The sequence below is a fragment of the Delphinapterus leucas genome, chromosome 3 (assembly GCF_059928025.1).
Source record: "Delphinapterus leucas isolate spDelLeu-1000000601 "Yukka" chromosome 3, BTC_Dleu_Yukka2, whole genome shotgun sequence".
In the NCBI taxonomy this organism is placed as follows: Eukaryota; Metazoa; Chordata; class Mammalia; order Artiodactyla; family Monodontidae; genus Delphinapterus; species Delphinapterus leucas.
The window spans coordinates 41,635,853-41,658,171 of NC_143131.1; the positions used below are offsets into that span (position 1 = coordinate 41,635,853).

The 22,319-nt window shown below is 37.6% G+C and overlaps 1 long non-coding RNA gene across 4 annotated transcripts in view; it reads right to left on the minus strand.

The window, feature by feature from the left end:
• The window catches only part of LOC111186835 (uncharacterized), a 206,478-nt gene that overhangs the window by 45,781 nt on the left and 138,378 nt on the right, over nucleotides 1-22,319 (minus strand). The window contains exons 3-4 of one of the 4 annotated variants that reach the window (XR_016392640.1): nucleotides 18,287-18,459; nucleotides 1-6,822 (exon numbers count right to left, since the gene is read on the minus strand). The exon at nucleotides 1-6,822 is cut by the window's left edge and continues 45,781 nt beyond it. This is a non-coding gene — a long non-coding RNA (uncharacterized LOC111186835). Of the gene's footprint in view, nucleotides 18,460-22,319 lie in introns of all 4 variants that reach the window. The other 3 variants (XR_016392641.1, XR_002647995.3, XR_004021958.2) reach the window with 3 other exon arrangements.

The following is a 22,319-nucleotide window of genomic DNA, read 5'->3' on the forward strand; positions in this document are numbered from 1 at the left end:
CTGCATGCTTGCAATTCATGATATTCTGCTGAAGCAAGAAATTATCAAAACAATGAATCCTGGACTAATTAACACTGCAGCAGAGCTTCACAGAGATAACACTGAACAAATTGGATTCTCTAGGGAGGGGTCCATATAAGGAGGACTTGGGCCAATGATTCAGAATGGGCAGGCCTAGCTGCTGTCTTTGCCCATTCTAAGTTCCAGAATCCTGATTAAATATTCAGACAAATCCACTGATCCAATCCAATAACTATCTATCTACCTCAAAAACTGGAAGAGTTTTTCACAACAGAAGGCTCAGTTGACAATACCTAAGCCCACCTTTACAGTGATCGTTATATACTCTGGTATCAGATTTATGGACAGTGAATATGAAAAATACACAGTAGATTCTTACTATCTATCTCCTCCTCATTAAGGAATTGGTGATGAAACCCTTAACAAACATGGCTCAAGCAATGGTCTCTAGAGTAGTTCCTCCAGAATACTCTCCTGTGGCTCCAGTACTACTGTTGTCCCATGAGGTCTGGCTGCATAAGGATGCTCACTTCTTACCTGAGAACTCTTATTTTTACGTTTTAATTATTTCTCATGCACTTGACTCAAGTACAGTTACTGAGGACAAAGGCTTGTCTTCTAGGAAGATTCTGCTACCTTCCATCACGTGAAGACAGTGGTTCTACCCATGCAGCGCTGTATCACAGTGCAATATGCTCTCTCTCTGTATCTCTGCTCCTAAAGGCTGCTTTTGGTCTGGAGGATGCACCTTCTAATACGCTGGAGTGCTAAGTGGTAAGCCTATTCAGTTTGAAGCTCTTTTAGTTTGAAGCAGCTATTTCTGCTTGGAGCCTTACTTAAAATGCTTCTAACAATTGCCAAGCACCATTTCAGTTCATCACATGCAGTGCTCTCCATTTGAAGACAAGCCATGAGCTGTGTTTCCCTTACATTTCGATAAGCTTGTACACTCCATGTCACTCTAAAATCTAGGTCTATGTCTATGACTTGTTTATTAATTAAAACTAAAATTTATCCTTACCAACAATGCTTTCCAATAAATGTTGAGTATTTTCCACAGCTAATCTAATAATCACTGTTTAGAATAAAAATGGTAAACAGATTTCAGCCTGGATTATACTCCTTCTACGCTTATTAATTATTTCTGTGGCTCCGGGTAAGTCACGTGTCATGAGTTTCCTTACCTGCAACATACGGGTGTTGGCCTAGGAGAAACTTAAGATCAACTCTGTCACTTACATTCTGCTATGCTCTACTGAGTATTTATCAATCAGTTATTTCAGAATATGTTGACAGGGAAGCTCACACACACACAAAATAATAACAATATGCTGGCGTAACTTTTCCTCCAAGCTAAAATGAAATCAGAAGAGGCATGAAATAGGAAAAATACATTAACCTTAAATGACCACATGGGGCAATTTGACCGATTAGTAGATAAAGTTCAGTGCTTTTGAACTGAAAGTTGGTTTCATTAAGAACCTGACCTAACAGGCACAGCTCATATGGTATCACAGTCACCAAACGAAAAAATGCTGTAAAACATTTAGGATCTCTGAGGAAGGAGGGAGAACTCAGACTCTCATCTGGGCCTTCTGTGCTCTTGTGGTTCATTAACAATAAAGAGAAAATCTTAAATGGATAGTTTTCACATTAGAATTATTTTCCCTTTAACTCTAGAGTGATTAAATTGAATCAAGGTGGCTAGAAAAAAATGTACATCTTTTATTATGATTCTGTAGAATGCATGATGTATTTTGTCTAAAAATAGTCCTTACTTTTGGTCAGAACATACATATTAATACTGACTGTGACTGACATATTAGTCACTTGTTTAGATTTGGTGCTCATTTTGTATAAACTGTAGAACTTTGTCTCCTTATATATTGTGCTCCATGATATAAACTAGTCAACTGAATTTACATTAATGCTTATTTATCTTCATAATATGCACATAGACCCTATATACTAAGTAGAAGATACAAGTAGGAGATACATCGTCCTTCTGGAGAAATAAGATTTACTTTTCCAAAAGCACTAACCTTTGGATTTCATAATTTGAAGAAGGATACACATACCTTCTTGGCAGAAAAAGTTAGCAGAATAAACAGCCATACAATTGGACAGAACTTATTCCAGGCAGCTTGGGAAACAAGTGTATAAACCATTGGTGAGTATAACTAAATTAGGCAAACTAATACCAACTGTTAAATTTCTAGAAGTCCAAGTCATTGAGAGAATGAGGAACCAGGAATCTAGATATATGAAGTCCAGTGATTAAAATACAGACTCTGATTCATATAAGAGGCAATACTCACTCTACTGCAGTTCAGGGTTCCCAAATGTTTTGGCCTCAGGACACTTTTATACTCTTAATAACTATTGAGGACCTCAAAGAGCTTTGGTTCATGTGGGTTCTACCAACTGATATTTAACCACATTAAAAATTAATTTATTTTTAAAAGACAATAACAAACATCTTACATGTAAAACAAATAACAGTTTTAAGAAAAATAGCTACACTTTTCAAAAAAAATTAATGGAAAGAATGACATTGTTTTACTTTTTTTTTCAAATTTAACATGCGTCTTATATGAAGGTAGCTAGAGTCTCACATCTGCACTTACATTTAATTTGTTGCAGTATGTTATTTTGGTTGAAGTAATAAAGAAAATCAGACCGCACACAGATCTGTTGTTGTAAAAATATTTTAATAAATTTTTCATATAATTGTGGATATCCTTTTTGCTACTACTACAAAACTCACTAAGTGGTAGTTTCCTAAAAATCAGTTGCAATGCAGAATCTATAACCATATCAAGGAATTTCTGCATCTTAATTCATTAAAATTCTTTATTCTATCTTTTGTATGCAATTTTTTATTATGTATGGCATTTTATATGGAATTTTCACCCATAAGTGACTTTTAATAGATTTTATTTTGGGGGAGAGTTTTAGGTTCACAGCAGAATTGAGCAGAAAGTACAGAGAGTCGCTATATACCTCCTGCTCCCACACATGCATACCTTCCCCCCACAATCAACATCCTGCACCACAGTGGTACATTCGTTACAATCGATGAACCTACATTGACACGTCATTATCACCCAAAGTCCATTGTTTACACTAGGGTTCGTTCTTGGTGTTGTACACTGTATGGATTTTGACAAATGTATAATGACATGTAGCTATTATTATAGTGTCATACAGAATACTTTTACTGTCCTAAAAGTTCTCTGTGCTTCACCCATTTATCCCTACCTCCCTCCAACCCCTGACAAACACTGATCTTTGTACTGTCTCCATAGTTTTATCTTTTCCAGAATGTCATAAAGTCGGAATTACATAGTATGTAGCTTTTTCAGGTTGGCTTCTTTCATTTAGTAATATGCATTTAAGATTCCTTCATGTCTTCTCATGGCTTCATAGGTCATTTCTTTCTAGTGATGAATAATATTCCATCATCTAGATGTACCACAGTTTATCCATTCAGCTACTGAAGGACATCTCGGTTGCTTTCATATTTTGACAATTGAATAAAGCTTATATAAACATGCATGTGCAGGTTTTTGTGTGGATGTAAGTTTTCAACTCCTTTGGGTAAATACTAAAAGGCACAACTGCTGGATCATATGGTAAGAGTATGTCTAGTTTTGTAAAAAATCTGCCAACCTGTCTTCCAAACTGGCTGCACCATCTTGCATTTCCACAGCAATGAATGAGAGTTCACCAGAATTTGGTGCTGTCGGTATTTTGGATTTTCACCATTCTAATAGGTGTGTAGTAGTATCTCATTGTTTTAATTTGCAATTCCCCAATGACATATGATTTTGAGCATCTTTCTATATGCTCAAATTTTATCACTGGCTATATATACTTCTAGTCATTTTTTTTTTTTGACAGGATCATTCCATTCGCTTTTCAGAAAGTATGTCTCAAATACAAAAATCTGAATAACTATAAGTTTGTCATCCATTCTTTAAAGAAAAAAATGGTGCTTTTGGGGGGAAAAGGGCAACTAATTAAGCTCCTTTCTATTTTCAAATAACTGCACAAGTGTTTTTCTTTGAGACAGCCCTCATACTTCCACATCATCACAAATGATACCTTCCTCTCATTTTATCGCACAGAATATTCAGAAGACATATACTCAGTGGTCAAGATTCAATAAAATTAACTTTTATGCTTCATCATCTGTAAGTTGAATTAGCTTTTTTTTTTAAACTGTGAGTGCATGGCAGTGAAAAATACACGGACTATAGTATAATTTCATGTAAGTGGTTTGATTTTGTGCTAAGGGGCCATCAGTTTTACCCACCCTCAAACTTGCACCATGCCACAGTGAAAGGCAAATAATGACTTAGCATTATTACATAAACAGTTTTGAACTTTGGACTCCTTAGGAGAGTCTTAAGGATCCCCAGGGTTTCATGAACCAGCCTTTAAAATCTGTGGCAGCTGTGCAGTTTTACCTACCAGTTACAGAAGTCTTGAGGAATTGTTGAAACTTGTACACCCCCATTCTAGACAAAGGTACACATGCAAAAAAGTTTTACACATGATTTTAGGGGTTCATAGACAACCAAGAGGCCACCCCTGGATAACCAGACAATAGGTAATGAACTCTACTTAAGAGCCATGGGCTTTATTAGTTACCCATGTAGAATTTTCTACCACAAAATTCTGAGAAGCCTTAATGTTTAAGTGTCTATTTTCAAATAAAAATACACCATGTTTGCTACACACAACGTCATAAATAATTAAGAATAGAGTCACTTAAATAATAACAATGATGTTTCTATAACCAAGGTTTAGAAATGTGATTTCTGAGAATCCCTAGCTCTGTCCCTTTAATTTCTTCCCTATTAAGGAAACTAAATTATCTATAAAGATTGTTTAAATTTTGATGTAGTTGACCTTAAACGAACTGGTTAGATGTTTACTTTCTGATTATTTCAGTTTCGTTTTGTTTTTCCCACCATTTGGACCTTTGCTGCCAATGAACTCAGGAGAGTATCCCCTTTAATAGCCAGCCTCAAGTCAGTTTCAAAGGTATTCACAGAAGAATAGCCATGCTGATGCTATACCCCTGGACCAGTGATATAGTAGACCATTACTGGTATCTGCAATTTTTAGAAACTATCAGTTTGGCACTATTTTACTCATACAAATAGAAACATACACCTTAATAGAAGCATTTTCTGGGAAAAGAGAAAGTAGCCTTTTAGTACCTCATTGCCTATGAGCTGGGCTTTATGTACAGAAAGTTACTTTACACGGATAATAAACCTAACAAAAAACAGTTACTTCAGGCAGCTAATTTATCTTTATAGTTTATAGAGGTGTCTTCTTCATAATGGTACCTTCTGATTCTACTTTCCCTGAGTTCAGCAATCAGTGTATATTACTGCCGGTTTCCACAGAAATGAGACAACTAAGGGTTTTTAAATCTTCATTCGTGGACTAGTTTCACAAATCATGTAGCGTTTAGAACGACTTCTTACTAAAGATATCATGATTGAAACAGATGCCAAAAATTTTAACCCTTCGAATGATGTTTAAAGTTTTTTTTGTGTAGTTTTTGCTAACAATAGACCCACATATTTAAACACAATGATCTATAGATCCAACACTAAGGGAATTAAGTGACCCTCCCCTAAAGGGGTTTTGAATGAGTTGTATAATATGGAAGCAGCTGTTGAGCAGTCGTGAAATTTGAGTTGTTAGTACGCATTGGCTACAATTTGTCAGGAGCTTATTGTTCTTATCAATATTAAGGAATATCCAGACTTTCCTCAAAAAAATTTTTTTTGACATTTAGAAAAACTTTGTACACCCCTCCAAATTTTGCGAAAGAAATGCTAATCAGGTTAAGTTAATATTGTTAATTACTCGGCTTTAAAATGCATTCAAGTTCTTAAGCAGTGATGCCAATTGTTGGTCCTTGATAAGTAATTGCTTATTATGCTGTCTTTGAACTTTCTGTATTTGTAATATAAATTTAATGTGTGTACCTTTTTTAGTAGTCATTTTCTTTATGCATGCTATTGTGGATAATGCATTTGTAATCCATTTACAGTACTTATCAATTAATTTAGTAATTAAAATACAATTACTAAAAGCAACACAAATCAGAGTTCCATCAATTAGTGTGGCTCATTAAAGCTGGGATCTTTTTCCAGCTCTGTAACTTCCCTCAAACCATTTGCCGGGTTCTAATTTTGTTTTGTGAGCATCGTGGAGATTACAGCTATAATGTTAGGCTTCCTATCATCTCTCCCATTAATAAGATACAAAGCACTAAACTTCATCTCAAACTGTCCAAGGGAATATGGGATAAAGTATTATCTGGTCTTAAAGAGCACTAGAAAGCTGAAAGAGTACTGGGTTTCTGAGTCTTTGAACTCCATATCCATTTTGACTTGAGTTACCAATCAAGCTTCATATTCCTCCTTTTTTCCCATTTCTGAACCAAATCTGCTGGGGGCCCTCTAATATGGTGGCACCTCACACTTTGTTGCAGGATATAACTTACAGTCATCATCAAGGGTGCTTTATCTGTGACACTAAAGTTAATCCAAACCTCACTTACCCTCAGAGCAGATTATGCCTCCATTTGCAGGTTTGGTCTTAAGCAGAGTGTTTGCATGACTGTTATGTGCCTCGGTGGGGTACTTGTCCCACATTTGTTGATGTCAGAAGTCTGCCATGGCTGGAGCTCACTTTTATCTAGCATTTCAAAGGCAAGTTAAAAAAACCCAGCAGGGCCCAGCTGAAATATGTTCTCTCAATACGGCCAAGCTGCAGGCATAAAACACAATAGTAAAATATACAATGGAACAAAGTAAAAGGCCTTTATAACAGATCTTTGTCATGCCACAGTGCGTACTTCATAACATCAGCTACTGTTTTTCTCAATTGACATCATATAGGTCTCAGTTAATGAAAAGAGACATGGAGCATATTGCATCAAATAGATGCTGGACAGGAAACAGAAAATGGATCATGAATCCAGGCCCCCTAGCTAAAGCAGTCAAACCTCTGAATAGCGAAAGGACTAATGTGTTTTAGCTGTTCTCCCTTCCAGCCATAAACTCAAGAGCAACATTGAAAGTATTTTTTTTTTCTAGGTTGCTCACCAACCCCCTAGCCACCACACCTCACCGTGAAAGCCAGTCTGCAAGGATGAACAACATTTCCTTTTAAATGAATCATGGCAATCCAATAAAGATGCAACACGCAGATTATGTTCAAATCAATGACAGAACCATAGCCAGTATCAGCAGGCCTCAAGGAACAAAAATTGCTCACAGTCAGGGGGTGTCTGTCCAATAATGAGCTGTGGGGTTAAACACAGAGCCCATGCTATGCTCTGGGCACAATCCCTTCAGTTTCTACTGTTCTGGCTTCTTTAAGCAACACTGGACTGTTGTAGTATTGTCCTCCTTTGTACCTCCCCAGATGGGCCGTGATGGCTTAGCTTAGCTTTCCAAAGAGGGCCTTCAGTGACACAGTTACATCCGGGAAACAGGCAAACAACTGTAATGCTAATATCTAGAAATAAATGTTCACGTAAATCGGGGACAGGATGGATTTAAGAGAGTCAATTACTATGCATGATTATTCAAGAATCCTGAAAAATGAATACAAAGAAGATTCTTAAGTGTTCAGTGAACTTGCCAACAACTGCCTGTCAACTGTTTTTTGATTGCTGGAGATATTTTTCTATTTGAAAAGCAAAGGGAATAAACACATATTGCTATGTGTCTACCAAACTTTCATTTTTTAAAAGTATTTAATAGCATCAACCAATTTGCAGACCTCTCTAATCTCCTTATACCTCTCTTCCCTGATACTCGCTATTGTTCTTTTCATGTAACACTGGAAGTTCATTTTCACATTGGCACAAGGAAAGCATGATGACACTCAGTTCAATAGGCTAAGGTATGAATGAAAAGATAAAAAGATAATCAAGGATCAAACAGCAAAAACACAGAATATGTTTCAGAGACCCAGGTTTTCATTCCAGAGTAACACCAATGAGGTATAAGACTTCAGACAGGCCATTCACTCTCCCAGAGCTTTAGTTTCTTCATCAGCCACATCTTTTCAGCTCTAAATTTTCATTTTCAGATCTAAGAGTGTGCTTCCAATTAAGAGAAAAACAACTCAGAGTCTTTCACATTTAATCAAAAGAAAGTCTATGGCCTTCAGTCTCTTTCAAGAGCGTTTCATGCACTACATAGAGATTTGACAACAGTTGATCTACCATGGGCAATTTTTCTTCTTTCATATTAAAGAAACTATTAATATGAGTCACCTTATTTAATCCATTACCTGCTAATAGCCTCCTCTAGGATTAGCCCAAAGGTCTAAAATAATAACTAATAATTATCTGCTCATTAAAAAACTATCTCCTTCGAGGACGCTTCTACTTCTTCTAAATTCAATAGCCCATTGTATTTCACATTCATATTCCCAGGGTTTACTGATCTCTGAGATCAGTCAGAACATATGGCACAGTTATCCTCTCTGGGAGGAGAGAATCAATTTATTCCAAACAGAAAGAACTTATCAGATCTAGACAGATTTCTAAAACACCTGTAAGATAATTTGGAATCACAGCAGTAATAAAATAACAAACAAATTTCCCTCTCCTGAAAATGATAAATTACTGTATTTCATTGAGCAGATTTCTCTTTATCTGATTTGTTTTAAAAATGATAAATATGTCTCCATAAATCTGAAGGCAACCCAGGAGTCACCATCTACCTAATTGAATCAGAGCTTATATGATTCAAAGAGATAAGAACACATTAAACAAATGAGGATATTTCACATTGCAAAGGTGGATATAAAATTCACCTTTGAAGAATACAAGGTGAAACATAAACACTCAAAACAAATGAAATATCAGAACTGAAGTATAATTAGTGGGAGCTGCCTCCATTTATGAATGGAGGCAGCTTGAAATCTCAGTTTTACTTTTGCAAATATTCTGACCAGTTTTATTATGATTTCCTTGTACGTTTACCCATTGATTACCCAGTTCCTTGCAGCTTATAATGAAATCTTTTGTCAGTAAATTTTCCTTTCTGTTCATGACCTTAGTGTTTCCATTATCAATGATTAAGTGTTCTGTGGTTTTGATTTCGTCTTTTCAGGAAAAAAATCCTCTTTCCGATACACATTTCTTTTGCAATTCTTGTTGTCAGCATTTAGCTTGCTTCCTGTCTCATTTTGCTCTCCTCTTGGGCTCTGCCTTCTCTCACCTTCTGGCTACCCTCTAATTGAAACCTCTGCTTCATTTCCTCTTAATTCTTTGTCATTACTTTTGATTTTCTACTTTCTCTTCAATTCTTCTCAAAGTAAGGCTCTCGCTCCTTCTCCGACTACTTCTGGGCAAATGTTTGGCTTTGGAACTCTGCTTCAGGGTCATTATTTCTGCCACACGGCAGGAGGGTATCTGAAAACTCACGGTGACTTAAAGGAGAAGAGCTTGGTCTCCCTAGACAAGTAAATAATGAGTTTCCCATTGATTTTTATGAACTACGACACTAATACCATTTAGAATCAGGAATCCTTGACACAGTCTCTCAAGATAGAAAAATAAAATCTGTCTTTGACATGAGAGTGGTAGGTAATTGTTTCATTTCATAACTGGAGACCTTTCAAAACACAAAAAAATTCTTTCTTTTCAGATGGCTTAAGTGAATACTAGATGAAATCAGTGAATCCTTTCCAGTTTATAAACATATGCATATATCTCTTTATTTTAATGTAAGTAAGAGAAAGACAAGAAAAAATAATGGGGTGAAGAAGTGCATGTCTGGACAAACTAAGGCATGTGGGATACTGGAAAGGGGAGTTAGCCAGAGAAGGCTTTTGAGATTACAATACTCCCCAGATCAAAATCTCCAAGGGCTTCCTATCATATTTTAAACAAAATACAAACTTCTTGTTATCATCTACAAGACCCTACCTTATCTGGTCCTTGACAATATCTCCAGCCTTACACTTTATCACTGTCTCCACCCCCTAACCCAAACCCTGCCCCCAAATGATCCACTGGAGCTTCATATGCATTCTCTCAGTTTCTGGAGCAAAACAAGCTCATTTCCACCTCAGTATGGTAGCACTTCTTGTTCCTCTTTCTGGAATACTCTACCTCCAAATCTACTCAAGGGTCACTCTCTCACTCCTGCTGGTATATGACCTCCCCAGAGACACCTTCCCCAATTCTTCTGTTAAAAAAAGATCACTTTTCCTTACTGTTATGCCCTAGACTCTTTTATGCTATATATTTTTTCTAAAACACTATGGAAAATAGTGCCTAGCACAAAATAATAAAAAAGTATTTGTTAAATAAATGAATGGAACTATTAAGTTTAAGAGTAAAATGAAATAATGTATAAAGAGTACTTAGTACAGTGCCTGGCACATAATAAGTGTTCAAGAATTATCTTCTACTATTATAACTTATTATTTCTACCTTTTCCCACCAGATTATCAAGTTCCTCAGAGCAATGACCATGTCTTTTTTTTTTCCCCTTACGACTTTATTCTCAGGACCTAGGACAGTTCCCGGCTCATAAGAAGTGACCACTGAATCTTTTTCTTTGAATGGATGGAAGAAAGAATATTATATGCTGGGCAACACTTTCTAACATAGTTACTAATCAAACCAACAGTAATTCTCCCAACTCAATAACCTAAAGTATTAAATTAAGCAAACATTTAAATTCCCTTTGTTCAATTATATTTAATTGAGAACCTACTATATACAAAACTTGATGCTAAATGCAGCAGAAGAAGCAAAGATAAACAACAATATATATGGAATCTAAAAAAAATGGTTCTGATGAACCTAGGGGCAGGAAAGGAATAAAGACGCAGACGTAGAGAATGGACTTGAGGACACGGGGAGGGGGAAGGGTAAGCTGGGACGAAGTGAGAGAGTGGCATGGACATATATACACTACCAAATGTAAAACAGATAGCTAATGGGGGGCAGCTGCCTGGTGCAGCGAGATCAGCTCAGTGCTTTGTGACCACCTAGAGGGGTGGGATAGGGAGGGTGGGAGGGAGACGCAGGAGGGCTATACGTATATGTATACGTATAGCTGATTCACTTTGTTATACAGCAGAAGCTAACACAACATTGTAAAGCAATTATACTCCAAAAAATATGTTAAAAAAAAAAATAGATGCATCCCCCACGAAGCTAAATATAAGACTAAGAACAACTGACTTGATGTGGAAATGAGGGAGTTCAGTTAGACAATGATGTCACAACTTTAAATTTGGATATCTTGGAAAATTATGTATCAATAATTGAATGGAGAAAGAAAAATGAAGCAAGTGAATATTGAGTTATAATGTAAATAAGGGAGAAATGATTCACAGTCCATAGATCACATTTAATCTCATGGTTTTTTTTTTAATCTCAGGGTTTAATGGAGACATATCTACAGTTTTAACAATTTCTTGATGAGTTACTACCACATAGCAAGGAAAATATACTCATGGCATTTTCTCTAAACTATTGTCTCCAAGAGGGTAACACTTTTGTGAAAATCTTCTAAATAATTAAGTTTAAATACAAATTTCCAGATCATAAAAAAATTGAGAGATAAAATATTTTCACTAAAAAAATCTAAAGCTACAATTCACAATGAAAGAGACACAAATATATGAAAAATAATGATGATTTTTAGGGCACCAGGAATTAAATCTTCATACAGATATTATAAACTACTTAAAGGCAGAGAGAAGAATTTTAAAACATTTTGTATGTTTTATTTTTAAAAGGTTGCCACATCAGTTTATAGCACAATAACAAATCCTAGCTCTCAAAATGTATGTGCTGAACTCCTGATTTTGAAGCAAGCTACAGCTGCAAAATTATATCAGAAACATGCACAAATTTTCCCTTCAACTACAATAAAAACAAATAATTTTTGTCTTATACTCATCAATCTTTTCTAAATGTGCAAAAGCTTGAGGAAGCCTTTTCACAATAATGATCAACTCTTAAACACAAGAATCATTTTCTCATAAAATCAAGATAAATTAACTTTTTAAACTGCTTTTATAAAATACGCCTCCCAGCTGATTACTACAATAGTTTCTTTTCAACTAGTTCTCCTTGAATTATCATATTAAATTATGTTCACTTGATAAATATGATGTAACTTTTAAATGTATTCACTGGACCTAAATTGAAAAGCTTCTTTAATTAGCTTGGAATTGGTATCTTTCTGTAGACGAGCAGCTAACTTGCAGCACTCCACTCCCTATAGCTCTAATTTAGTAATGATTTAAAGTCGTTAATATAAAACAGCTCTTTAAAAAAAAAAAAAAAGAATTGCATACTTCTGGCTTCTACAGAGTTCACTTACTTTATGGATGACTCTTACATCTGATATTATGCTCCTGTAATCAATTCCACCAAAAATGTATTAGATAAACTAAAAAGAGAGGAAACATCTTATTCTAGTGTGATTAGGCCCATGTTTCACGCTAACTTTAAAGTATACAAAAGTCTTACTCCTTTGTCATGCTGATCGTGATAGTGAAAGAAGCAGAGTGCAGGTTACGGGGCTGCTCAGATGCGCAAGGGCTGCCACATACTGCTAGTTTCATTCTCACAGAGTATACCACTAGTTAAAGTACTTGAACTTGAATAAATCATTTCTCTTTTCATTATCTGAACTTCACCAAGACTTCACTGTACTAAAATAAAGAGGAAGATATCTTAATGGGAATAATTCATTTTTATATGTAAATTCAACTTTTTTATTGAAGTATAGTTGATTTACAATGTTGTGTTCATTTCTGCTGTACAGCAAAGCGATTCAGTTATACATATATATATATACACATATATATATATATATATATACATTCTTTTCATATTCTTTTTCACTATGTTTTATCACAGGATATTGAATATAGTTCCCTGGGCTATACAGTAGGACCTTGTTGTTTATCCATTCTATATATAATAGTTTGCATCTGATTCACTTTTTTAAAAAAGAAACAAAACTCCTGCAGACTCACTTAAGGAACCAATACTTATATTAATAAAAATTAAAGATTTACAAATATGCCAGCTGGTGAAAATAATTGGCATGTCCCAAACGAGGGGAACCACCTTCTAAACTGATACGGCTGATATGTGCAAATACAGGCTAGTCCCTCATGGTGGACCATGTCATTAACCTGCAATTCCTCTTTGACAATGGTCCTTCTGGCCTCATAAGTGACATAGAACAGAAAGAACTTGAGTATAAATACTGTACATATTAGCATATATTTTACAACTCATTTGAAGATTTATATTGTCAGAATGCTAAAACACTTCATTTAATGTTATGTATTAATGAGATTACTGTATGATCTTATTATTTCTCAAAAATTTTTTTTTACTTGAGTGTCACAAAAAATTAAAGAAAATGAATTTACAATGATTCAAATCCCAGAATTCTATCTATGGAAAATATTTCAATAATGAAGTGGAACCAATAGGTTAAGTAAGTATGACACGGACCTGTGATCAAAATGCATCTCTAATTCTCTCTCCAAGCATCACTTTAAACTTTTCTACTCTTCCTTTGTCCCTGTATGAAAACTTTTGAAGGTTTGTGAATCTTCTACTCACTCTCAGGTAATAGGCAATTCTACAGTCGCTATGGATTGCCAGCAGCCTCAAGTCAAATTTAGGTTTTTCACTTCTCTGCAATAATGAAAAATCTAATCTCAGTTTAAACCTTCTCTTCTGCTGAGGTCTGAAACCTGAAGTGGGAATAGAATGCTTGCTTGTCTTCTCTCATCTCCCTGCTCGCTGTCTCCCCCTGCCTCTAACTACTCTTGCATTCTCCCTAGAATGAACAGTAGGAAAGTTTGGAAAGATAAGGATAGAACAGGTCTTGCTGAGCTTGACAAGTTCTTCCCTTCTGGTTCTGAAGATGTTACAGCTGAGTACATTTCATGGGGTGCTCTTGAGTCTCCTTGGAGATTCCTCTCTGCCTTTCCTTGGACTAAGATAGATGTTTTCTCAGATCCCGGGCAGCCAGGAAATCCAGGCTCTTTCCACTGAGACTTTCTTGCTTTTTGCAGACTTTATGGAAGAGGATCCAAGTTGATCCCTTTCTGGCCACCTCTGCGGTGTGGTCCACATGTGCATGGGAAATACTCACGCATCGTTTGACACAACACACTCTTGGGCTGTTTCCAACACTACATCACTGACTGTCCTGGCTCTTCCAACAAAGCAGCTAAGTCAACCCTGCACTTGCTTTTGGGTTTTTCAAGAAGATAGCATCCTCTCTGCCTCCCAATGCTCCCCAGGAGGCCTCTGAAAGCCCTTCTCACTGCAGTGGGAGTTAGCGTAACTCCACCCTACCCTTTCCCAAAGATGGGTCAGGAGCCTCACAGCAGCACAACTACTCTCACCAAAGAAATCTACTTGTCAGTCTCTGTTTGACCCTCTTTTTAAATTTTTCTGATCTTGTAAAGAGTTTAAGAGTGATGGAACAGAGTCTCTCTCCTTTCCTGTTGTAAACTCTGCATATTTGGGCCAGGGGTGGGGAGGAGACCTTGTCTCACAACACTTTGGTTTCTTGACATCTGTCACACTGTCACCTCAAATGAAACCGAAGCTAGTCCGTATTGTGAGTTACAGTAATAGCTTACTTACTCCATATATGGGCAAATGGAAAAAAAATAAGCAAGAAAATAATGAATTCTGATATCTGTATATAAATTGTTTTTACTCCTGAGCTTTTGTGCTATCTTAGCTTTTTAACATGAAATAAGTCTCCATGGTATTAACACCTCTGTACAGTCCATATAACATTGAATCAATTTTTCAGCTCTTTCCTTAGTGATTTGCATTAGAAGGGAAAGGATATCAAGCTTTCTGACATCTAAGCTTTGGGGCTGTCACTGAGGTTATTTTCAATTATGTATCAAGTAACAGCAACAATGCTGTGTTGCCAATTAACTGGCTTTGATTCCCCATTTAGTGTGAATTCAAAGCTCAAATACAGACATAACCAGGCATGATAGAGCTGAAATCCAACAGGGGTCCTGTGAATCATGGGATTTAGTTTAAATAGCTATGTTTTGAACTCTCCCTTCATTCTATTCAGCAATTAGTGACCATTAAAACCAAGAATCAAAATGTGCTAATACCAGGGAGTACAGGAAAATAAATGGAGATGTCACCAACATTTATTACAGCCTGGAATTATTTACTTATTTGATTAATTGTTTATTTCCTGTCTAGATCACCAAAATGTATATGCAAAGAGGGCAGACACCTTGTTTTTCTTATTCATCATGTATTTCCAAGTAATTAGAAGAATAATGTCTAGCACAGAGTAGCATGTGGTAAATATTTCATTTGATTGAAATGGGTTGAAGAATGAATAAATTACTGAAAAATAATTTTTTGAGTGAATACTGCAGTTAATTCTAGAATGGAGTTTTAATTTTTTATGTTTTCCAGTTAATGACCAACTCGAAATCATCTAGACACTGATTTCTTTTTTTACTATAACCATAGAACTTTAATTTTTAATTCATTCCCAGAGCTTAAAAAAAATAGATTTTACTGTGAACAAAAGAGGAAAGAGAAATGAAAGGTGATTAAAACAAATATTTCTTTCACATTAGCTGGAAAACAACATCTAGAGAATAATAATGTCAGAGGTCAGGCATGGTAGCTGTATTAGTTTCCTAGGGCTACTGTAACAAAGTACTACAAACCATCTGGCGTAAAACAACAGATTCTTATTGTCTCACACTTCTGGAGACTAGAAATCCAAAACCGAGGCATTGGCAGGGTTTGTCCCCTCTGGAGGCTCTGAATCTGTTCCATACCTCTCTCCTAGGTTCTGTTGTGTAAGTAGCTCCTGGTGTTACTTGGCTTGAAGCTACTTAACTCTAATCTCTGCCTCCATCTTCATGTGTCTTTCTTTTCTCTGTGTCTCAAATTTTCTTTCCTTTCTCTTATAAGGACATCAATCACTGGATTTGGAGCCCACTCTAAATCCAGGATCATCTTATTCAAGATCTTTAATTTAATAACATCTGCAAAAACCTTATTTCCAAATAAGGTCATAATCATAGTTACCGGGATTTAAGAAGAACATCTCTCTTGGGAAGACACAATTCAATCCTCTACAGTAACTTTCAGGTATTGGCCAATGGAAGCCAATACTAATCCTCTTCAGAACTATAAATCCAGTTAAGTTCACCTTTTTTCCCAGTCTTGGTCTCTGAACCAAGTACTCCGATTTCTCCACATATAGGTTCAGGTGCGTTCCAAATCCCTGACTAATCGAGGCATGATTTGGTCCTTCCTGTGAGACCGAATCCTGCCTGTGAATGCCTGACACACTGGGGCAATGACCACTTGCCTTTCCAGCCCCCAAGTGTCAATTCCTGTCCTCTGGGTGCCATATAACTTCCTTTAGCATCCTGCCTAAATCATGACAGAGGTACGCTGAGCTTTGCTCACCTGTAGATTTTTTCCCTGCTCACCATCCCAGCCTGTGGTTCAACAAAGAGGACACATTTCCTGTGAGGTATGCAAACCCCACCTGCCCTGTGTTGTCAGGAAAAACCATGATGTCTTGTATATTCAACTGCCTTTAAAGCAACACACTGCCCTGATGTTTCTTCTTCATTGAGCTAAGAAAATGCCTGAAATTCAACATTAAAGTGTTTGAGCCTCAAATGTGTTCTTAGAGAATATGTCTGCCAGAAGAGAGAGAAGAGTGCCATGAGGAATCAGGGACAACACAAACCTGGGAACTAACTAGTGGGCTCTAGAGGAGGATCTGCCTTTCTCAAATGTGTTCCTACACCTGACCTGCCTGCAGTCCAGCCATTATCACTAGTAATTTTTAATGCCTTTTCCCTCAGTTATCTCAATGTGATGGTGAGCATGGAAGAGGGAGAATGTCAGTTTCCCCAAAGTTCAATTAGTATTATTTTACTTCATGGATAATATTGCAGGCCCTACAGAAATTTTAGGATGATAAATTGATCTAGCACACGTTCTTTGAGGTTTGTGGAAAAAGAGCCTAACAGATGTGAAATTCAGCTGGACGTGGATATAGGCACCATGTTCTTCTGGTTAACACGCTGACCTGGGCAGGGGAGACTGGTCACTCTGTTCCAAGTAAGACACTAAACAGTTTTGTGAGTTCAGACTATTGGAAACTTAGCTTCCTCCATCAATATAAACCAGCACAGAGATTAGATTCCTCTGAACTCTAAAAGGTATAGTTATAATTGTTAGACAGGATGCAACACAACAGAAAGATTCATCACGAAAAGAAAAGAGAATTGAAGTAGAGATTTGCTGACTCTACACGGTAGCAGTCATTAGTTACACTTCCCTATATGTTGACACTTGATGCTGGAATGGCCATTCTGTCACCAAACTGAAACTGGAACCTTGTGTTCATTAAAGTGAGAGCTGAGATCCCAAATGCTGGTAGTCTGTCAGATCTTAAAAATTAATAATTTCACATCAAATTCCAGCTGTTCTTGAAAAATTAGTAAGTCCCCATTACTGAGCATGCAGTTTCATGAGGCATTAAAGCACTGAAGCTGAATGCAGCTGCCCGCGTTAGACAGAGCACAGGATTTCTAGTTTGCCACAGTCCTCACCACTCCCTCTTGTTTCCCTGAGGCTGTAGCTGAAAATCAATTGCTATGCCTGTGCTATTTTTCCCATACTAGGCCTGTTTCAGGCATTTACAATACAAACCTGGCCCCTAGAAATTTGCAAATTTGAAATTTGCAGCTGTGGTGTAACATCCCCAGAGTCCCCCTGAATGAAGGTATGTCCGTATTGGTGGTCAAGCATTTTCTGTGGAAGGATGGATCCTTTAGAACCTAGACTTCTAGAGGGAGGATAGACCTTGTGTAAGCCTCTGCCCACAGCTCTAGATACTGAATTGTGGACTTCCATTCAGCAAGCACTTGGCCCATGTATGGAGCACTTCCTAGGTGCCAGGAATTGTGTGAATCCAGAATTTCTGTGTCAAAAGATTCCATCCATGAAGACTTTGATAGTGCTCTGGAAACAACAGTATGGGGCTGGGTAACAACAGGAATTTAGGCTTACCTTCCTCATACAGCTTCCTCTTCAACCTGAGCCTCTCCCCATCTTTTGCTCAAGACTGCCACAAGAGTAGAGGGCCTCTAAAGCACTTTGGAAATACACTTTGTTGCATATACTTACTTTTGTCTCAACTTAAGATTGGATCTCTTCTTCTTTGTTGTAGACGATGAAGCCCATGTCCTTTGGGCAGACTGTGTAACAGGTCACTTAGGCTTTTGCAGACTTTGAAAGATCAGGCAGGATTGATTGGTTTGCAATGCAATACCTCAAGCTGACCGAGGATAAAGTTTCACCTATGAAACAAATATCAAATCAATTTTTAGATGTTCCTTAGCTAAATCTTGCTCATAGCAGGCTTTTCATATTCTTTCGGCTCTCTCAGTTGCTTTTGAGATTTTTCCATACCAGGGCAGAAGAGAAGCAAAAACAATTCCAAAATCATGACTCAGAATGAAGCCCAGTTCTGCCCCCACATGAGGGGAGAAAGAAAGGAGGGGGCAATGAAGATGCAACATGTTGGGATAACTGGATACAATATAATCAGTTTTTCAAGAATTTACCAAGTTATTATCCAAGGAATGATGTTCCCCTTCCCTTGTGTGAACATTCCCCTTCCCTTGTGGGATGTTTCCCTTCCCTTGTGTGTCTACCATTAGTAGACACTTAAAATGGTGTACATATTGTATAAGTTATGAAGTTTTTGAGGTGGGAGCAATAGTTAGAACCACAAGACCTTGTTTGCACAAATTATATGATGAAGTAAGACAGTTGTCTAAATGTACCATTTTAATGATTTGTATAGCTTGTTCAACTGATGGAGAGAATATTAGCTTCATAACCCAATAGAAGCATAGGTCAAAAAACTGAGTTTTAAAACAGCTGAAATGATCTCTGGCTTCATCAATATTCCTTTAACCTTTGCTGGGAAAGCTATATGATTCATCACAATCTAGAGAGTTTCCATTAGAATCAGCCTTTACCTTGAGACCTCAGACTCCTTGAATGTATCTGACTTTCTCTCCTATTTATTCTAAATAAACTTTGCTGATGAGAGAGATTATTAAGAGGACCTCTATTTGCTATTGTAATCAAAATTTCATCTTGGTCTACAAATTCCTAACTCAGCTATCAAGTGTTCACAGTAGCCTTCTATTGGTCAAGCTATCATTGTGTTAATCTTAATTACCCCATGTGTCAAACTCCAAATACAAAATATATATTCAGCCTGGGTCTTATTTAAAAAAAAAAAAAAACAAGCAGTAAACAAATATCAAACTCTAAATCAATGGTGCATGTGCAGAGGTGCTTACGGGTGAAGTCTGAAACCTACTTTTAAGAACATCAAAAAAGATAATAAGATGGCCTGATGGATGGCTAGAGGAATGATGGACATATGTGTGATAAAGCAAATATAGCAAAAGATGAACTGCAGAATCTAGGTAGTGAGGCTATGCAATGCACAATTCTTTCAACTCTTCTATATGTTAAAAAATTATCATAATAAAATGTGAAAGGAAAAATTCACTTGAGGTATGATATTAGAATATTGAATAACTGGATAATATGGGCACTGAGCAACCAGAACAAATGTTGGCAGGAACAGGCCAGGTATCTGCATTGAATCACCCCTATTATTTGTGCTGAAATCTAGGAATTCTGGGGAACACAAGAGATATAATTATAAGATACTAGGCCCTGATCTCTGAGAACTGACACTTTTATGGGGGATAAAGGTGTAGAGAGTAGCACAGTCACAAATAAAAATCACACAACATGAGTGCATTAGTCAGGGTTCTCCAGAGAAACAGAACCAATAGGATATATACAGATATATTTATGAGAGGAGATTTTTTTTACAGGAATTGGCTCACGTGGTTATGGAAGCCAGGAAGTCCCACAGTCTGTCGTCTGCAAGCTGGAGAGCCAGGAAAGCTAGTGGTGTAATTCAGTCCGAGTTCAAAGGCCTGAGAATTGAGAAGCTGATGGTGTTAAGTCTGGTATGAGTCCAAAAGCCAAGAATCAGGAGCACTGATGTCCAAGAACAGGGAAAGATAGATGTCCCAGTTCAAGCAAAGAGAGCAAATTCACCCTTCCTCCACATGTTTGCTCTAATCAGGCCCTCAGCCAATTGGATGATGCCCACCTGCACTGGTGAGGGTAGATCTTCCTTACTCAGCCTATGGATTCCATTGCTAATCTCTTCCTGAGACATCCTCACAGACTCACCCAGAAATATTTTATCCACTATCTGGGCATCTCGTAAACCAGTCCGGTTGACACATCCATCATCATGAGAAAACGAAATTCTTTTGTTTTTAATTAATTTGTCTTTCCTCCTGAGCCCCTAAAATCGGTAGCAGGATAGAAACAAACTTCATCAGGTTTTTAACTTTATTGTCATCTGATTATCTTAATGCTTCCTTTATGATGGTAAAGCTCTTTCTTAGAAAAATAATAAGTTTTGTCCTAGACTTCTTGGTCTTCTGTCCATCTCTCTGGCTCCTCTACAAAATTATGTTTGAATGTATGTGCCAGTGGAAGGGAGGTGTGTGTCTCCCACCACTTCACAGTGGAGAGGATGAGCCAGTCTCTCTCCAGGCACTGCATCTCTGGCCCTCTGGTCTCCAAGGCAATGCTGTTATTTTAGTGCTGCCTGCTTTATTTGCATTTACAACTGAATCCAACAACTATGACAGCTTAGAAAATCTGCTCTACTTAGGAACTTCCAAAGAGTTCCCTGTGCCAGTGGACCCCACACTGGCTTTCAGCTTCCCCTCAAACCCTGCGGTGGAGCCTGCAGTGACTACTTGCTTTCACCTATGCACAGTGGAACCAACTGCTGCCCAGGAAAGTTCAACTTCAAGGCCTCCTCTCGCCTAAGCAAGTGACACTGCCAAGTTGCCTTTACCAAGAGATAATGCACTGGCACCCAGGTAGGTAGAACATCCTGTGCAGAGACCTCCTTCAGGAGGCCCACCCTTTTCCAGCACGTGTCCCCTTCTGCCATCTGCAGCCTCTGAGGATCTGGAAGAGTGAGGAGACCAGGTATTGGAGCCACATGCTTTATTACCTCCCTCAAGCTTTTATTTTCTCCTAGCAATGAGGGTGTATTAGTTTCCTATCACTGCTGTAACAAATTACCACAAACATAGTGGCTCTAAACAACACCCATTAATCATTTCATAGTTCTATAGATCAGAGGTCTGGGCACAGTGTGGCTTAGTGAAGACTTCCACTTAGAGTGGACTAAATACGGGTATCATCATACTGTGTTCTGCTCTGGAGGCTCTAGGGAAAAACCACCTTCCAAGCTCTTTCAGGTCATCGGTTAAATGCAGTTCCTGCTGTTGTAGGACTGAGGTCCTGGCTGGCTGTCAGCAGGGCTGGTTCTTTGCTTCCACACGCTGCCTGCATTCCTTCTCATGGGTTCCACGTGACTTCCGTCCAGCAACAGCAGAGGGAGAGTTGCTCTCACACTTCAGATCTCTCCCCTTCTGCTGCACCTCTCTGCCTTCCTCTTCTGCTTCTAGCCAGGGAAAATTTCTCTGCTTTTACAGGCTCGTGTGATGGAACTGAACCACCTGGATAATCCTGGATAATCTCCCGATTTAAGATCTATAACATATTCACATTTCCAGGGATTAGTGGTTGGACATCTTTGGCAGGGGGAGGGTATTCTGCCTATTATGGTGGGGGGTTATTAATGATTTCCTCTTCCCGGATGAACCTCTGTTAGGTAAAACACTTTGATCTAATTACCTAGCCTATTATTGATATATTATATGAAAGCCAAAAAAAATATTGGTACAACAGTTTTGACCTATTGCACATATAAGAAAAATGAGGCTCACAGAATTTAATTGTCATGCTCTCACAATCTGAATGTTCAGTGTCTGCCTGTGCTGAGTCACATAAACAATATTCAGACCATTGTTTTTCCACATTCTCCCTCTTTTGGTATGTGGAGTCATTTTTTCAGTTCTGATGACATCCTGAAGACAGCCCCTAGGAACTAATGATGTCTATTTTTAACACCATGGTACAAGATCAATCCAGTTAAGCAATATGGGCCTCTGGCAGGCACTGGCTTCTTAGGTTTCCACTTTACCTGTGGTGCTGAAGTACTTGGGGACCTGGAAGATCTCTATCTATG